This window comes from Chlorocebus sabaeus, chromosome 21 (assembly GCF_047675955.1).
Source record: "Chlorocebus sabaeus isolate Y175 chromosome 21, mChlSab1.0.hap1, whole genome shotgun sequence".
In the NCBI taxonomy this organism is placed as follows: domain Eukaryota; kingdom Metazoa; phylum Chordata; class Mammalia; order Primates; family Cercopithecidae; genus Chlorocebus; species Chlorocebus sabaeus.
In genome coordinates, this window is record NC_132924.1 from 628,113 (window position 1) to 642,071 (window position 13,959).

The window sequence follows — 13,959 nt, forward strand, 5'->3', positions numbered from 1 at the left end:
AAGTGCTGGGATTACAGACATGAGCCACCGAGCCCAGTCCCTTCAGATGGGTTTTGAGGCTTCACTACAATACTAGTTTCCCATGGCTGCTGCAACAAGTTACCACACAGTGACTTAAAACAACACGAATGTATTCCCTTACAGTTCTGAAGACCAGAATTCTAAAGTAAGTCCCACTGAAGCAAGGTGGGAGCAGGGTTGTTGCCTTCTGACACTCTGCGGGCGAATCTGTCTCCTGGCCCTGGAGGCGGCCTGCACTTCTCAGCTTGTGCTGCACGTCCTGAATGACTGGAGTTTCCTGCTTCCATCACTACACCTCCCACCCTCTCCATCACCTTCTCTGCTCTTACAAGGATCCGGGTGAGTACATTAACCCTGCCAGTACAAGCCAGCCAAAGACCCTTATCTTCATTATATCTGCAAAGCCCCTTTTGCCATACAAGGTCATGTTCACCAGTTCCCGGGATTAGGATATGGGCGTCTTGGGGGCATCAGCCTGCTACAGCAAGGCTGCAAAACTGTTACACCCTCCTGGTGTTGCAAAGATGGAGAGAAAAAGAGTTGGCATTTTTTGCTTAGGGGTCCCTCTTAAACTTGTACCTTTAAGGTCTGGGGTCCCTTTTAACCTTGTTTTTGTTTTTGTTTTTTCTTCTTTGAGGTGGAGTGTTGCTCTGTTGTCCAGGCTGGCAGTGGCATGGTCTCGGCTCACTGCAGCGTCTGCTTCCTGGGTTCAGGTGATTCTCCTGCCTCAGCCTCCTGAGTAGATGGAACTATAGGCACCCACCACCATGCCTGGTTGTTTTGTATTTTTGGTAGAGATGGGTGGGGGTGGGGAGGGGGGTTTTGGCTATGTTACCCTGAGCTCAAAGCCATCCGCCTACCTCTGCTGCCGAAGTGCTAGGATTACAGGCCTGCACCACCACACCCGGCTGCTGCAAAGACTTATTTCCACACAGCTGAGACATGTTTTAGAAAGTTTGCTAAAAGACCCTTGGAGACCTCCTCTTTGTGGCTTCCCTGTTACCGTGTTTAATTTGATTGAACTTTTCTGCCCTCCTGCTTTTCAACTTCTCTAATAGTCTCTCATTAAACCAATTCTAAGAACACCCAAAAAGGGAAAAATTTTTTTCAAAGCAGTAAAATGATGTGGACTGTTAGAATGTAAAATATATGAAATAAGTTCTTACATGTTAGTGCTGCTCTGACATAGGGACATATTATTGAGAATCAGCTTTTGCTCAGTTTTCAGAGAAATGGAATAATCTTATTGCTGATCTACATAAGCAAGTTGAAGAATTGTCCGAAAGAAAATATGGTATGTCTAAACTGGAAAAGTCCTGTAATCCTGTGTTCATGAGCATTTACACAGTGGAGTTACTCTTCATCATGGGGGTACCGTGGACAGTCCCAGGGCTGCCGGTAAGTCATGCCTCCTTACACGTTTCTCCTTGTCAGGTGCTTTGTAGTGTCTAAATATTGGAAACATTCTCTGTTTCTAAATTGCTACAAAGCTAAGGAAAAGTTGTGTTTCTTTAATTATTAGCATTTCTTTTAAACTTTCAGCATGGAGATTGGGAATTTATTTACATATTTATTGCAAAGCCCTTCATCTTAGGGATTTCATTGAATTATTATTATTATTATTTTTTGAGACAGAGCCTCACTCTGTCGCCCAGGCTGGAGTGCAGTGGTGTGATCTCTGCTCACTGCAACCTCTGCCTCCCGGGTTCAAGCAGTTCTCTGCCTCAGCCTCCTGAGCAGCTGGGATTACAGGCGCCAGCCACCACGCCTGACTGATTTTTGTATTTTTAATAGAGACGGTATCATGATCTTGGCCAGGCTGGTCTTGAACTCCTGACCTCCTGATCCAGCTGCCTCGGCCTCCCAAAGTGCTGGGATTACAGGTGTGAGCCACCGTGCCTGGCAAAATGTTATTTTTTTAAATGAATTGTTTCTCTTAGTCTGCTTCATTAAATTTGGTATTCATCCAGGTGTGGTGGCTCAAGCCTGTAATCCCAGCACTTTGGGAGGTCGAGACAGGCAGATACTTGGAGAAAGTATCCATGGATAACATGGAGAAACCTGGTCTCTACTAAAAATACAAAATTATATGGGCGTGGTGGCACATGTCTGTAATCCCAGCTACTCGGGAGGCTGAGGCAGGAGGATCACTTTAACCCGTGAGGCAGAGGTTATGGTCAGCTGAGATTGTACCATTGCACTCTAGCTTAGGCAAAAGGAGCAAAACTCCATCTCAAAATAAATAAATAAAAATTCAGTACTCACCAAGGTGCCCCTATTGTCTCTACTTTTATGTTGATGCATCACTGAGTTGACATTAGATTTCAAATTTGTCACTGCACTTATACTATTCTATCCTGAAGCCACCTTTATATAATGATGAAAGAAATTAGCAATTTGTTATTATCCTCTGTCTGTTGGTATATATCAAGTGCTTACCTAAAAAGAGCAATAACCAAAGTGCTTACCTAAAAAGAACAATACTGTTTTTATTTGGATGACTACTTGTAACCTACTAGCAAACTATAAAATTGTATGAGATGCAGAATTTTAACTGAATTGCTTTAAGTGAACGTTTAAACATGATAAATCATATTGATGGTATTTATGTTAATATACTTAAAGTGAACATTTTTTTCTTCATCATGAATAATATAACCTACTCCTCAATGAGAATCTAGAATTAAATTTGCTAGTGAATTCAGTAATATTTCCATAATATTTTCAGTTATGTGCTTAAGGTTCTCTTAGTGTTTCTCCCACTTTTTAATAGCTTATGCCTTTTTTGCCTTTGGTTTTTTTTGGTTCATTTTAAAGTAAAAATCTCACAGCATGTGATACTTGGAAGCAGTGTAACGGTCTCACCTGGTGGTAAGACCGTAGGCTCTAGGGACACAGGCTGGCCATGTCTCTTCTCCTGTCTGAGCTTTAGTGTCCTCTTTTGTGGTCATGAGAACTGAAGATCTATCTTGAAGATTTGATAAGACACTAAAGTGCTTCATATAATACCAGGCATATACATGCACAGTAAATGCTTCCTTCTTACATTTTTATTGATTGATTGATTGAGACAGAATCTTGCTGTTTCACCCAGGCTGGAATGCAGTGGTGTGATGGTGGTTTCTGCAACATCTGCCTCCTGGGTTCAGGCAATTCTCCTGTCTCAGCCTCCTGAGTAGCTGGGCTTACAGGTGCCTGCCACCATGCCTGGTTAATGTTTGTATTTTTAGTGGAGACAGGATTTCACCATGTTGGGCAGGCTGGCCTCGAACTCCTGACCTCGTGATCTGCCTGCCTCAGCCTTCCAAAGTGCTGGGATTAAAGGCATCAGCCGCCGTGTCCAGCTTGTCTTTTCTTATAACAACCACCCTTGGTGATGAAATGTTAAATAAGTGCTAGTGGATATTATTTTGCTTAATGTTGCCTAGTGAATATTAAGTATTCTTACCTTTCAGAAATGAACTTATGAATTCAACAGGTGAAGATTTACAATTTGATTAAACAGCTTCAGGAGGTAGGTCTTCAATCTTAAGTCAGATTAGAAGATTATGTGAAATAATTATTTAAGGTTTAACATTGAATTCTTTTAATGGTACCCTCCACATGAAATAATATGCTTCTAAGTATTAATTATGTGCCAGGACAAGAGAATTCGTGTTGTCAAAATTCTCATACTCTCTAGAACAGTGAACTCATTTTCTTTTTATTAACACATTACAAATACATGTAAATATTGCATTTACGGGTAGACAGAACTGGAAGAACAGTATTTGTCCTACTTTTGAGATGCAAGATTTATCTGGCGTAATGCATTGAACAGATTATTATCGAAGTCTACACCGGTCAACTGAACAAGCATTCGTCAAATGTCCATGATACGTAGGACAGAAGGTTTTCTTTTAGAGTGTGAAGCCATGCATATTATCTTTTAATTAGATTTAGTTAGATATGTTTTTAAAGAAATAGAAATATAATTGATTTTCTTGTTTTGGCACTGGAGTGAGGATGAAACAGAATGGAATGACACTGTTTAGATTTACTAAAATGGAAGGATAGCCAGTGAGATCATATCCCATCTTCCTGGACCTTTGGCTTTTATAGGTTGAGCTATAAGAACAATTAGAAAAATGGATATCATTTAAACACAGTATGTAGAAAAGAATAATTTCTACATATTGTGAATAATTGCACCTGCTAACAGTTCTTTTTTTTTTTTTTAGATGGAGTTTTGTTTTGTTGCCCTTGCAGTGCAGTAGTGTGATCTCAGCTCATGGCAAGCTCTACCTTCTGGGTTTTAGCAATTCTACCTGCCTCAGCCTCCCAAGTAGCTGGGATTACAGGCACCTGCCACCATGCCTTCCTAATTTTTGTAATCGTAGTAGAGTTGAAGTTTCACCATGTTGGCCAGGCTGGTCTTGAACTCCTGACCTCATGTGATTTATCCACATTGGCCTCACAAAGCACTGGGATTACAGGCATGAGCCACTGGGCTTGGCCATAATTTTTTTGATAATGTTGTTTTATTTTAGGAAAGTAAATACAATGAGTAGGACTTAGCTCCAGTTTTCTCTTACTGTTTTTTGTTTGTCTGTTTTGTTTTGTTTTGAGATAGAGTTTAGCTCTTGTTGCCTGGGTTGGAGTGCCATTCCATGATCTTGGCTCACTGCAGCCTCTGCCTCAAGCGATTCTCCTTCTTCAGCCTCCTGAGTAGCTGGGATTACAGGCACCCTCCCCAATGTCTGGCTACTTTTTGTATTTTTACTGGAGATGGGGTTTCACTGTTGGCCAGGCTGGTCTCCAACTCCTGACCTCAGGTGATTCACCCGCCTTGGCCTCTCAAACTGCTGGGATTACGGGTGTGAGTCACTACAACTGGCTTTAATGGGATATTTCACTGCACACTTTGATAAACAGAATATTAGCATTTTTGCTGTTGTTTTTATTTCACTCATTATTTAAGGTTTAACATTGAATTCTTTTAATGGTACCCTCCACATGAAATAATATGCCTCTAAGTATTAATTATGTGCCAGGAAAAGAGAATTCATGTTGTCAAAATTTTCATACTCTCTAGAACAATGAACTCATTTTCTTATTATTAACCCATTACAAATACATGTAAATATTGCATTTACGGGTAGACAGAACTGGAAGAACAGTATTTGTCCTACTTTTGAAATGCAAGATTTATCTGGCATAAGGCGTTGAACAGATTATTATTGTTCAATTTTTTGAACAATAATATTTTTATTTGATTGCTATTTTTCTTTAGACTCAATTATATTAACAGAAGTAAAGATAAAAGTATAAAAGTTAAAGACCAATACAGATTTAATAGTTATTCTAGTCTACGTATTGTGTTTAAATGATAGCCCTTTTTCTTTTTGTCCTTATAACTCAAGCTGTAAAAGCCAAAGGTCCAGTAATGATCCCATACCCTTTTTTCCAGTGTCATGTTGAAGATCTTTATGTAGAAGGCCGTTCCAAAGGAACTTTTTTTCTGTGGTGGGGGATGGGGTTTTCATTCTTCTTGCTCAGGCTGGAGTGCAATGGCATGATCTTGGCTCACTGCAACCTCTGCCTCTTGGGTTCATGTGATTCTCCTACCTTAGCCTCCCGAGTAGGTGGGATTACAGGTGCCCACCATCATGCCAGCCTGAATATTGTATTTTTAGTAGAGGCGGGGTTTCAGCATGTTGGCCAGGCTGGTCTTGAACTCCTGACCTCAGATGATCCTCCTGCCTCAGCCTCCCAAAGTGCTGGGATTACAGATGTGAACCACTATGCTCTGCCAGAAATTTTTTTTAAGAAGACTGTCTACTAATGGAATTCCTGGCCTGGAGAGGATATTGCTGTCAAAGGAATTGATTCATTTTTTTGTTAAAAGGTAAGACTCTTGGATTCTTATTGGACTCTCCTCTCTGTTCTGAGTAATAAATTTTTTTTATTGTTGACAAATATTTATTCACCACCAGGGTTATATTTAATTAAGTCTGAGTTATTTTATGGTTTTGTTTTGTTTTTTTTTTGAGATGGAGTTCTGCTGTCCTTGCCCAGGCTGGAATGCAATGGCACGATCTCAATTCCATGCAATGTCTGCCTCCTGGGTTCAAGCGATTCTCCTGCCTCAGCCTCCCGAGGAGCTGGGATTACAGGCATGTGCTGCTATGCCTGTCTAATTTTGTATTTTTAGTAGAGTTGGGGTTTGTCTATGTTTGTCAGACTGGTCTCGAACTCCTGACCTCGGGTGATCTGCCTGCCTCAGCCTCCCAAAGTGCTGGGATTACAGGTGTGAGCCGCTGCACCTGGCCTATTTTAGGTATTTTTATCTTCCACTTTTTAATTTATCTGGGTCCAAAATTGAGTAAGTCATGCCAGTGTTAGCTTTTAAAATGTGAAGACTGCCCTCACCTGACTGGCACGCAACTGACATTTTCTTTCACAGTTTTCTGCTACTTTTGCTAAAGAAAATAGTATCCATGTCTTGTTTTTAAGCCTGAGATTTTAAAGCCTATGTGGGAATAAATGATTTTTATAGACGTGTAGAGAAAGATAGTCTTGAATGCAATGTGATATTAAAGGATCCCATTTAAGATTATTGTAATATGTTTCAAAGACCTGTGGGTTGCAAAGTTACCAGTTTACTTGTGAGGACACATCCTCCACGAAGTACCTGATGAGACCATTTGCAATTATTATTTTGTTTGGTTAATGTATGGAAACCTCAAAAGAAGATTTAGTTGTGCTCAAGCATCCCGATTGTCTTTTCTCTTCTTAATTAATTAATTAATTATTTTTTTCCCTCCTGAGATAGAGACTTGATCTTTCACTTAGGCTTAGAGTTTAGTGGCATGATGTTGGCTCCCTGCAATCTCTGCCTCCTGGGTTCAGGCAATTCTCCTGCCTCAGCCTCCTGAGTATCTAGGATTACAGGCATCTGCCACCACACTTGGCTAATTTTTGTATTTTTAGTAGAGACAGGGTTTCACCGTGTTGGTCAGGCTGGTCTCGAACTCCTGATCTCAAGATCTGCCTACCTCGGCCTCCCAAAGTGCTGGGATTACAGGTGTGAGCCCCTGTGCCCAGTCTGTCTTTTCTTCTCACACCCACCCTTGGTGATGAAATGTTAAATATGTACTAGTGGATATTACTTTGCTGAATATTGCCTAGTGAATATTAAGTATTTATTCTTACCTTTCAGAGATGAACTTATGAATTCAACAGGTGAAGATTTACAACTTGATAAATCAGCTTTGTGAGGTAGGTCTTCAGTCTTTAGTCAGGTTAGAAGATTATGTGAAGTAACGTTTAACATTAATTTCTTTTAATGGTAGCTTTCACATGAAATAATATGCCTCTAAGCATTAATTATGTGCCAGGACAGGAAAATTCATGTTTTCAAAATTCTCATACTCTCTAGAACAGACTCATTTTCTTTTTATTAACCCATTTTTAAATACGTGTAAATACTACATTTTGGGTAGACAAAACTGAAAGAACAATATTTGTCCTACTTTTGAGATGCAAGATTAATGTGGCATAATGCATGGAACAGGTTATTATTGAAGTCTACACCAGTCAACTGAACAAGCATTCATCAAATGTCCATGATACTCAGGACATAAGTTTTTTTTACTAGTATGGAGCCGTGCATATTATCTTTTAATTAGATGATTTAGTTAGATATGTTTTTAAAGAAATAGAAATATAATTGATTTTCTTATTTTGGCTCTGGAGTGGAGTGGGGATGAAACAGAATGGAATCACACTGTTAACAATTATTAAAATGGAAGGATTGCAGCAAGATCATATCCCTAGTCTCCCCATAGCAAATGTCATGTGCTAGCTGTTTTGTGTGTGTGTGTGTGTGTGTGTTTTTTTTTTTAAGATGGAATTTTATTCTGTCGCCCATGCTGGAGTGCAGTGGTGTGATCTCAGCTCATGGCAAGCTCACCTCCTGGGTCCAAGCAATTCTCCCTGCCTTAGCCTCCTGAGTAGCTGGGATTACAGGCCCCTGCCACCACGCCTGCCTAATTTTTGTATTTGTAGTAGCGTTGGGGTTTCACCGTGTTGACCAGGCTGGCCTCGAACTCCTGACCTCAGGAGATTCACCCGCCTCAGCCTCCCAAAGTTCTGGGATTATGGGTGTGAGTCTCTGCACTTGGATTTAATGGGATATTTCACTGCAGACTTTGATAAACAGAATATTAGCATTTATGGTGTTCTTTTTATTTTACTCATACTATTTTTCTTTGGACTCAATTACAATAACAATTAAAGATCAAAGTATAAAAGTTAAAGACCAATACAGATTTAATAATTATTCTTTTTTACATATTATGTTTAAATGACATCCTTTTTTCTTTTTGTTCTTATAGCTCCAACTGTAAAAGCCAATGGTCCAGGGATGATCCCACACTGTTTTTTCCAGTCTCATGTTGAAGATTTTTATGTAGAAGTTCTTCCCAAAGGAATTTTTTTTTTTTGAGACAGAGTTTTCACTCTTGTCGCCCAGGCTGGAGTGCAGTGGTGCGACCTTGGCTCACTGCAACCTCTGCCTCCTGGGTTCAAGTGATTCTTCTGCCTTAGCCTCCCGAGTTGCTGGGATTACAGGTGCCCAGCACCATGCCAGGCTAATTTTTGTATTTTTAGTGGAGGTGGGGTTTCGCCATGTTGGCCAGGCCGGTCTCGAACTCCTGACCTCAGGTGATCTTCCTGCCTCAGCCTCCCAAAATGCTGGGATTAGAGGCGTGAACCCATGCCCGGCCAGAAATGTTTTTTTTAAGAAGACTGTCTACTAGTGGAGTTCCTGGCCTGAGAGGATATTACTTTCCAAGGAAAGGATTTCTTTCATTATTTAAGGGTAAGTTTCCTGGATTCTTACTGGACTCTTAATCTCTGTTCTGAGTAATCCATCTTTTTTATTGTTGACCAATAGTCATTCACCACTAGGGTTGTATTTAATGAAATCTGAGTTACTTTATAGCTTTTTTTTTTTCTTTTGAGACCGAGTTTTGCTCTCATTGCCCTGGCTTGAGGGCAATGGTGTGATCTCAGGTCATCACATTCTCTGCCTTCTGGGTTCAAGCTGTTCTCCTGCTCGGCCTCCTGAGTAGCTGGGTTTACAGGCATGCGCCACCATGCCAGCTAATTTTTTGTATTTTTAGTAGAGATGGTGTTTTACCAGGTTGACCAAGCTGATCTCAAATTCCTGACCTTGGGTGATCCACCCGCCTCATCCTCCCAAAGTGCTAGGATTACGGCACTTTAATCCTAGCACCGTGCCCGGCCTGGGCCTGCTTCTTTCATTCTCTTTTTCTTTTTTTTTTCATTAGCAGTTTAAAATTGGTGAGTTATTCAGACACAAGCAAAAGAATATTAGCCCAGCTTTGGAAATAGGTGTGAGCCCATGTATGATTTTCCTAGTTTCTCCTCCCCCTTCGCTTTTTGCTCTTTTGTTAGTATGTTAATTGTTTTCTCTCTCTCAATCTTTTTTCCCCATTTCTTTGGCAGACATTTTTACTTGTCTTGGAAGAGTAGGCGAAGAACTGTTTTTAGGACTCTTTGAAAGGGTACAATATGGATGACAGTCTTGGCTAATGGTAACCAGATCCAGGGAGCCCGGGTCAGTGTGAGCTGGAATCTGTTCAAATTAGCAAAGCACTGGTACTCAGTGGCAGGAATACAAGTGACCGCAAATTGTTCAACCCATCTGGAAAGGGATACAGACATCATCCTCAGAATCTGTGGGGAATACACATAGCCCGTAAGACACATTCCTGTTTGACCCTATAAAGATTCTTTGAAGAATAATACCCTTAGCAATTTTCTAGCCAGCTTGCCTGCTTATTTATCTTTGAGGACAACATGCCTCGTGGAGCTCCACAGGCCCCAGAGGATTCTGCATTTGAAAGTGCTGAAGCTGAGAGACTGGGTCTTGGTGGACCCCAAGAGGTCTGCTTTTCCTCTACTCATTGTTCCTTTTTTTCCCCCGCAACTGGCATTGCTGTTTAAATGGGTTGTTCTTTGCCATTTAAGTTGTTTGGTAGTGGTATGTCAGGATTTGGGTTTTCTGAATATTTTCCCAGCTGGTGACATGAGTGGTGGTTAGGGAGGAGCTGTTTTAGGGCTGTTCTGGAGCTGTTGAGTTAGGTGTATGGATACTCACAGCTCGTCTGTTGAGGAGAATGCTGTTCTCATTGTGCTGCCTTTGGTGACGCTGTGTGTGGCCCTTTAGATGTGGGTGGAGGTGAGTTGGGGCACTTAATGAGATCTGTTTTAGGTGCTTTTGATAAAGTAGCCTGCACTACAGGATTCACTGTGACTTTTTTCCTTAACCTGCGTGTATTTCTCTGCTAGCCTTTGCTGTCTTTCTTATGCCTTTGATTTTCCCAGCACCTCTTGGTTGAATTTACATAAGTGCTCTGCTGTGGTTTAAGTGTGTCCCCCAAAGTTTATGTGCTGGAAACTCAATCCTCAATGCAACAGTTGGGATGTGGGGCCTAATAAGAGAGCCCTCATGAATGAGTTAATGTTGTTATTATGGTAATAGATAAGTAATCACAGAGTGGTCTTATTATAAAAGAGAGTTCAGCCCCCTTTGCCCTCTTGCTGTCTTGCACTCTCTTGTCCTTCTGCCTTCTGTCATGGGATGATGCAGCCAGAAGATCCCTACTAGATGCAGGCCCCTCAACCTTAGATTTCATAGCATCCAGAACTATAAGAAATAAAATTTCTTCCTTTCCCCTTTTCCTTTCCTTTCTGTTCCATTCTGTTCCGTTCCATTCCATTCCTTTCCGTTCCCTTCGCTTCCCTTCCCTTCCCTTCCCTTCCCTTCCCTTCCCTGTTCTTCCATTCTCTTCCCTTCCCCTCCCTTCCTCTCTCTCCCCCTCCCTCCTTCCTTCCCTTCCTCCTTCCCTCTTTCCCTTCCCTCTCTTCCTTCCCTTCCCTTCTTTCCCTTCCTCCCCTTCCCCTCCCTCCCTCCCTCCCTCCCTCCCTCCCTCCCTCCCTCCCTTCCTTCCTTCCTTCCTTCCTTCCTTCCTTCCTTCCTTCCTTCTTTCTCGTAAATTATGCAGTCTGTGGCATTCTTTTATAGCAGCATGAAATGGACAAAGACCAACTCCATTTTCAAGAGCAAGCCCTTTTGAAGTTTCTGAGCGAATTATGACTACAAAGGAAGTTCTGTAGGTAGCCTCAGATCCACCACCTAGGAAGCATGCTACCAAGCAGTCCTAGTATCTAGGATTCAGTCAAGTGCTGGGCAACATGATACCTCTGCAATTTAGCACCTCCCTATGTACCTCCAGTTGGCTCAGCCCATCAGGGCCAAAACTACCCCTCATATCCTAGTGTCTCTTGTAGGCAGAAGCCTTGCCTAAACCTTAAGCTGCTTGGCTCACATTCTGTCTTGTGCTTTTTTTGTAGGGGGTTCAAACATACACAAAAGAAATAGGATGAACCTCCGTGTACCCAACCCTCCAATTAAGCAGTTACCTCCATTTTTCCAGATTTGTTTCATCTACTTTAATCTTCCTAAAAATTTATGTTTGTAAGGGAAAAACTGAATAAATAGCTAATTCTCCATGCTACCTCTCATTTTAAGTCACTTTTCAGAGTAGTAAGTTAGTGACCTAGTAACCTTCCCTCTAGTGACCAATAGTTTTTTTTTTCTGAATACCATCATGAACTCATAGATTATTGTTTGCATTTGATGTATTTCAGGTCATTGCAGTCTTTATTGTTTTGGATGCTTACATTGTCTCATCAAGGTTAATAATTATCTCTTCAAGTTGACTCTCCTGTCTTTTTGATGTGATCCTGTTGGACTTTGATGACTTCCTTGCTTTCTGGCAAAAAAGATGTTCCAGGATCAATATACTGTACCATACATGGAGTCAGCCATTTCTCTAGGGGGCCTTGATTCCTTTTAGTAGAGAACACAGTTTGGGGTCTTGGACTGAATGACTTTTGTGAACCTCCTCTTCAGAGACTACAGCCTGCATCCCTGCATATAGCCCATTTGGAGCTCTCGCTGGGCACCAGCAGATCTCCTGAAACTGCTATATAGTTCTGCCTCACTCTTACAAAGATTCACCTCTTGAGAGTTTTGTGCTGTGTCCCCAGATATAGTCTTTCTGGTTCTGAAGCTTTTGTTTCAGTCCCCCTGAATTCCACCAGCCCTATGCATACCATACCTTGGATTGCTAACCCACCCCCAGTGGAGCCTCTTTGGTTAGAATAGTTGCCACACCCCGTGCCTAGTACTCTAGTAAACAAGGATCTACCTGGGCTTAGGTTAACTTTTGCTCCTTTGGGCCCTGTGTTCTACCAGCATTTCATTTATCTGAAACTCCCCCCTCACCTCCAGACCTTATCTGTTCTTTAATGGTTTACTGCTGCTTCCTGGGTTCTCCAGAACCCAGTTCAGGAGTTTCTGTTTTAGTTTGAGATCTTACAGGCCTGTCTCATCAGGTTGATGTCAGCCCAGCTAGGATTAGGCAGAATTGGGTGGGGATTGTAGTGCATTTTTGGCCCAGCATGTACCTGTCTGACTAATTATCTGTCTTTTCTTTCCTGTTGCAATTCATGGGCCTTAGCATCTTCTGAATGGTGTTTAGTAGGTCATTCTGTTGATTTCCTGCTAGGGAGTAGCATACTCTGGCTCTGCACCATTGGCCAAGGGACTTAAGGATAGATGACAGGCTGCAGTTTTGTTAAATGGAACAATATGAAGAGATGGCATTTTGGCAGCAGGGCCTATTTGAATGGTTGGTCCTTTGTCCCTGTGTTGATATAGGCAGATCCTTGACGGGAATTTGGAATGATCCCAAATATTGTAGATCACTGGTACATCAAGTTATCCTCAAGGCTGTCTTTCTAACAGTCTTGAATGATATTTTGTGAATCTTTGGAGATTCTCTGTGTAGGATTTAATCATTTAGTTTTTTTAGTCGAGCCTGTTTAGTTTCTTTGCAAAGAAATAAGAAATCTGAAAGAGATGGCAGGCATTAGGGAAAAAAGCCAGGATCCTTGTTCCCCACCCTCTACTTAGGTTCTGGAACTGTACTCATAGGTGAGTAGTGAGGAGCTGGGCCCAAGCACATTAATCCTAGATGTAGCTCTGCTTTGCGCTCGCTCCAGTACTTGTATCAAATTCACTTCAAGTCACCCAGAGTAATATGTAGAGGAGTCATTCAGGAGCATGCTTATACTTCATTATATCAAATGGGAGATCCTGTAATTTATAGCCTATTATTTCTGGAGTCTGGAGATGGCTCTGCATAAGCTTTGCTGAAGCAGATTTTATTACATTAGAAGAGAACCTAGCTGGCTGCATCCTACACTGGAAGCTTTTAGATGCTAATAAGGAGGTCACAGAAGGTAAAGGTCACAGAATGACTCTGGAATCCATTCCCTGCCAAGAAAGAATAATGACGCTTTAGGTTGGCCTCTTTTCGTTTCCCTTTGATTTTTGAGTAATAAATTATCTCCTCACTTCCCAGCTGAACAGTTTGGGAGTCTCTATTCCCTAGAAAGACTCTGGTCACATACCCATCAGATTAAATTAGGTGATAAGTCTTTGACCTTAATGAATGTTGAAGGATTTCAAAGGGCTAATGGAAATTCTTCTAGAAGCAATTGCAACCTCCGCCTTCTGGGTTCAAGCGATTTTCCTGCCTCAGCCTCCCCAGTAGCTGGGATTATAGGCGTCCACCACCACGCCCAGCTAATTTTTGTAGTTTTAGTAGAGGCGGGGTTTCACCATGTTGGCCAGGTTTGACCTCAGATGATCCATCCACCTCGGCCTCTCAAAGTGCTGAGATTACAGGCGTGAGCCACCGCGCCTGGTTAAACTCCAGTTTTTCATGTTCCCTGCATAGGTCAGGGTCTTAGGGAGTGATTCATTCTAGCAGAACTCCCTGGATTTTAAGGCAGGTG

At 41.7% G+C, this 13,959-nt stretch overlaps 1 long non-coding RNA gene across 9 annotated transcripts in view; it reads left to right on the forward strand.

Annotated features, from left to right (window-relative positions):
• Window positions 1-13,959, forward strand: part of LOC140709605 (uncharacterized) — a 45,981-nt gene that overhangs the window by 8,783 nt on the left and 23,239 nt on the right. For 7 of the 9 annotated variants that reach the window (XR_012090110.1, XR_012090113.1, XR_012090118.1 and 4 more), the window contains exons 4-10: window positions 145-360; window positions 659-734; window positions 1,243-1,419; window positions 3,477-3,535; window positions 4,242-5,908; window positions 7,223-7,281; window positions 8,400-8,884. This is a non-coding gene — a long non-coding RNA (uncharacterized lncRNA). The remainder of the gene's footprint in view (window positions 1-144; window positions 361-658; window positions 735-1,242; window positions 1,420-3,476; window positions 3,536-4,241; window positions 5,909-7,222; window positions 7,282-8,399; window positions 8,885-13,959) is intronic. The other 2 variants (XR_012090116.1, XR_012090111.1) reach the window with 2 other exon arrangements.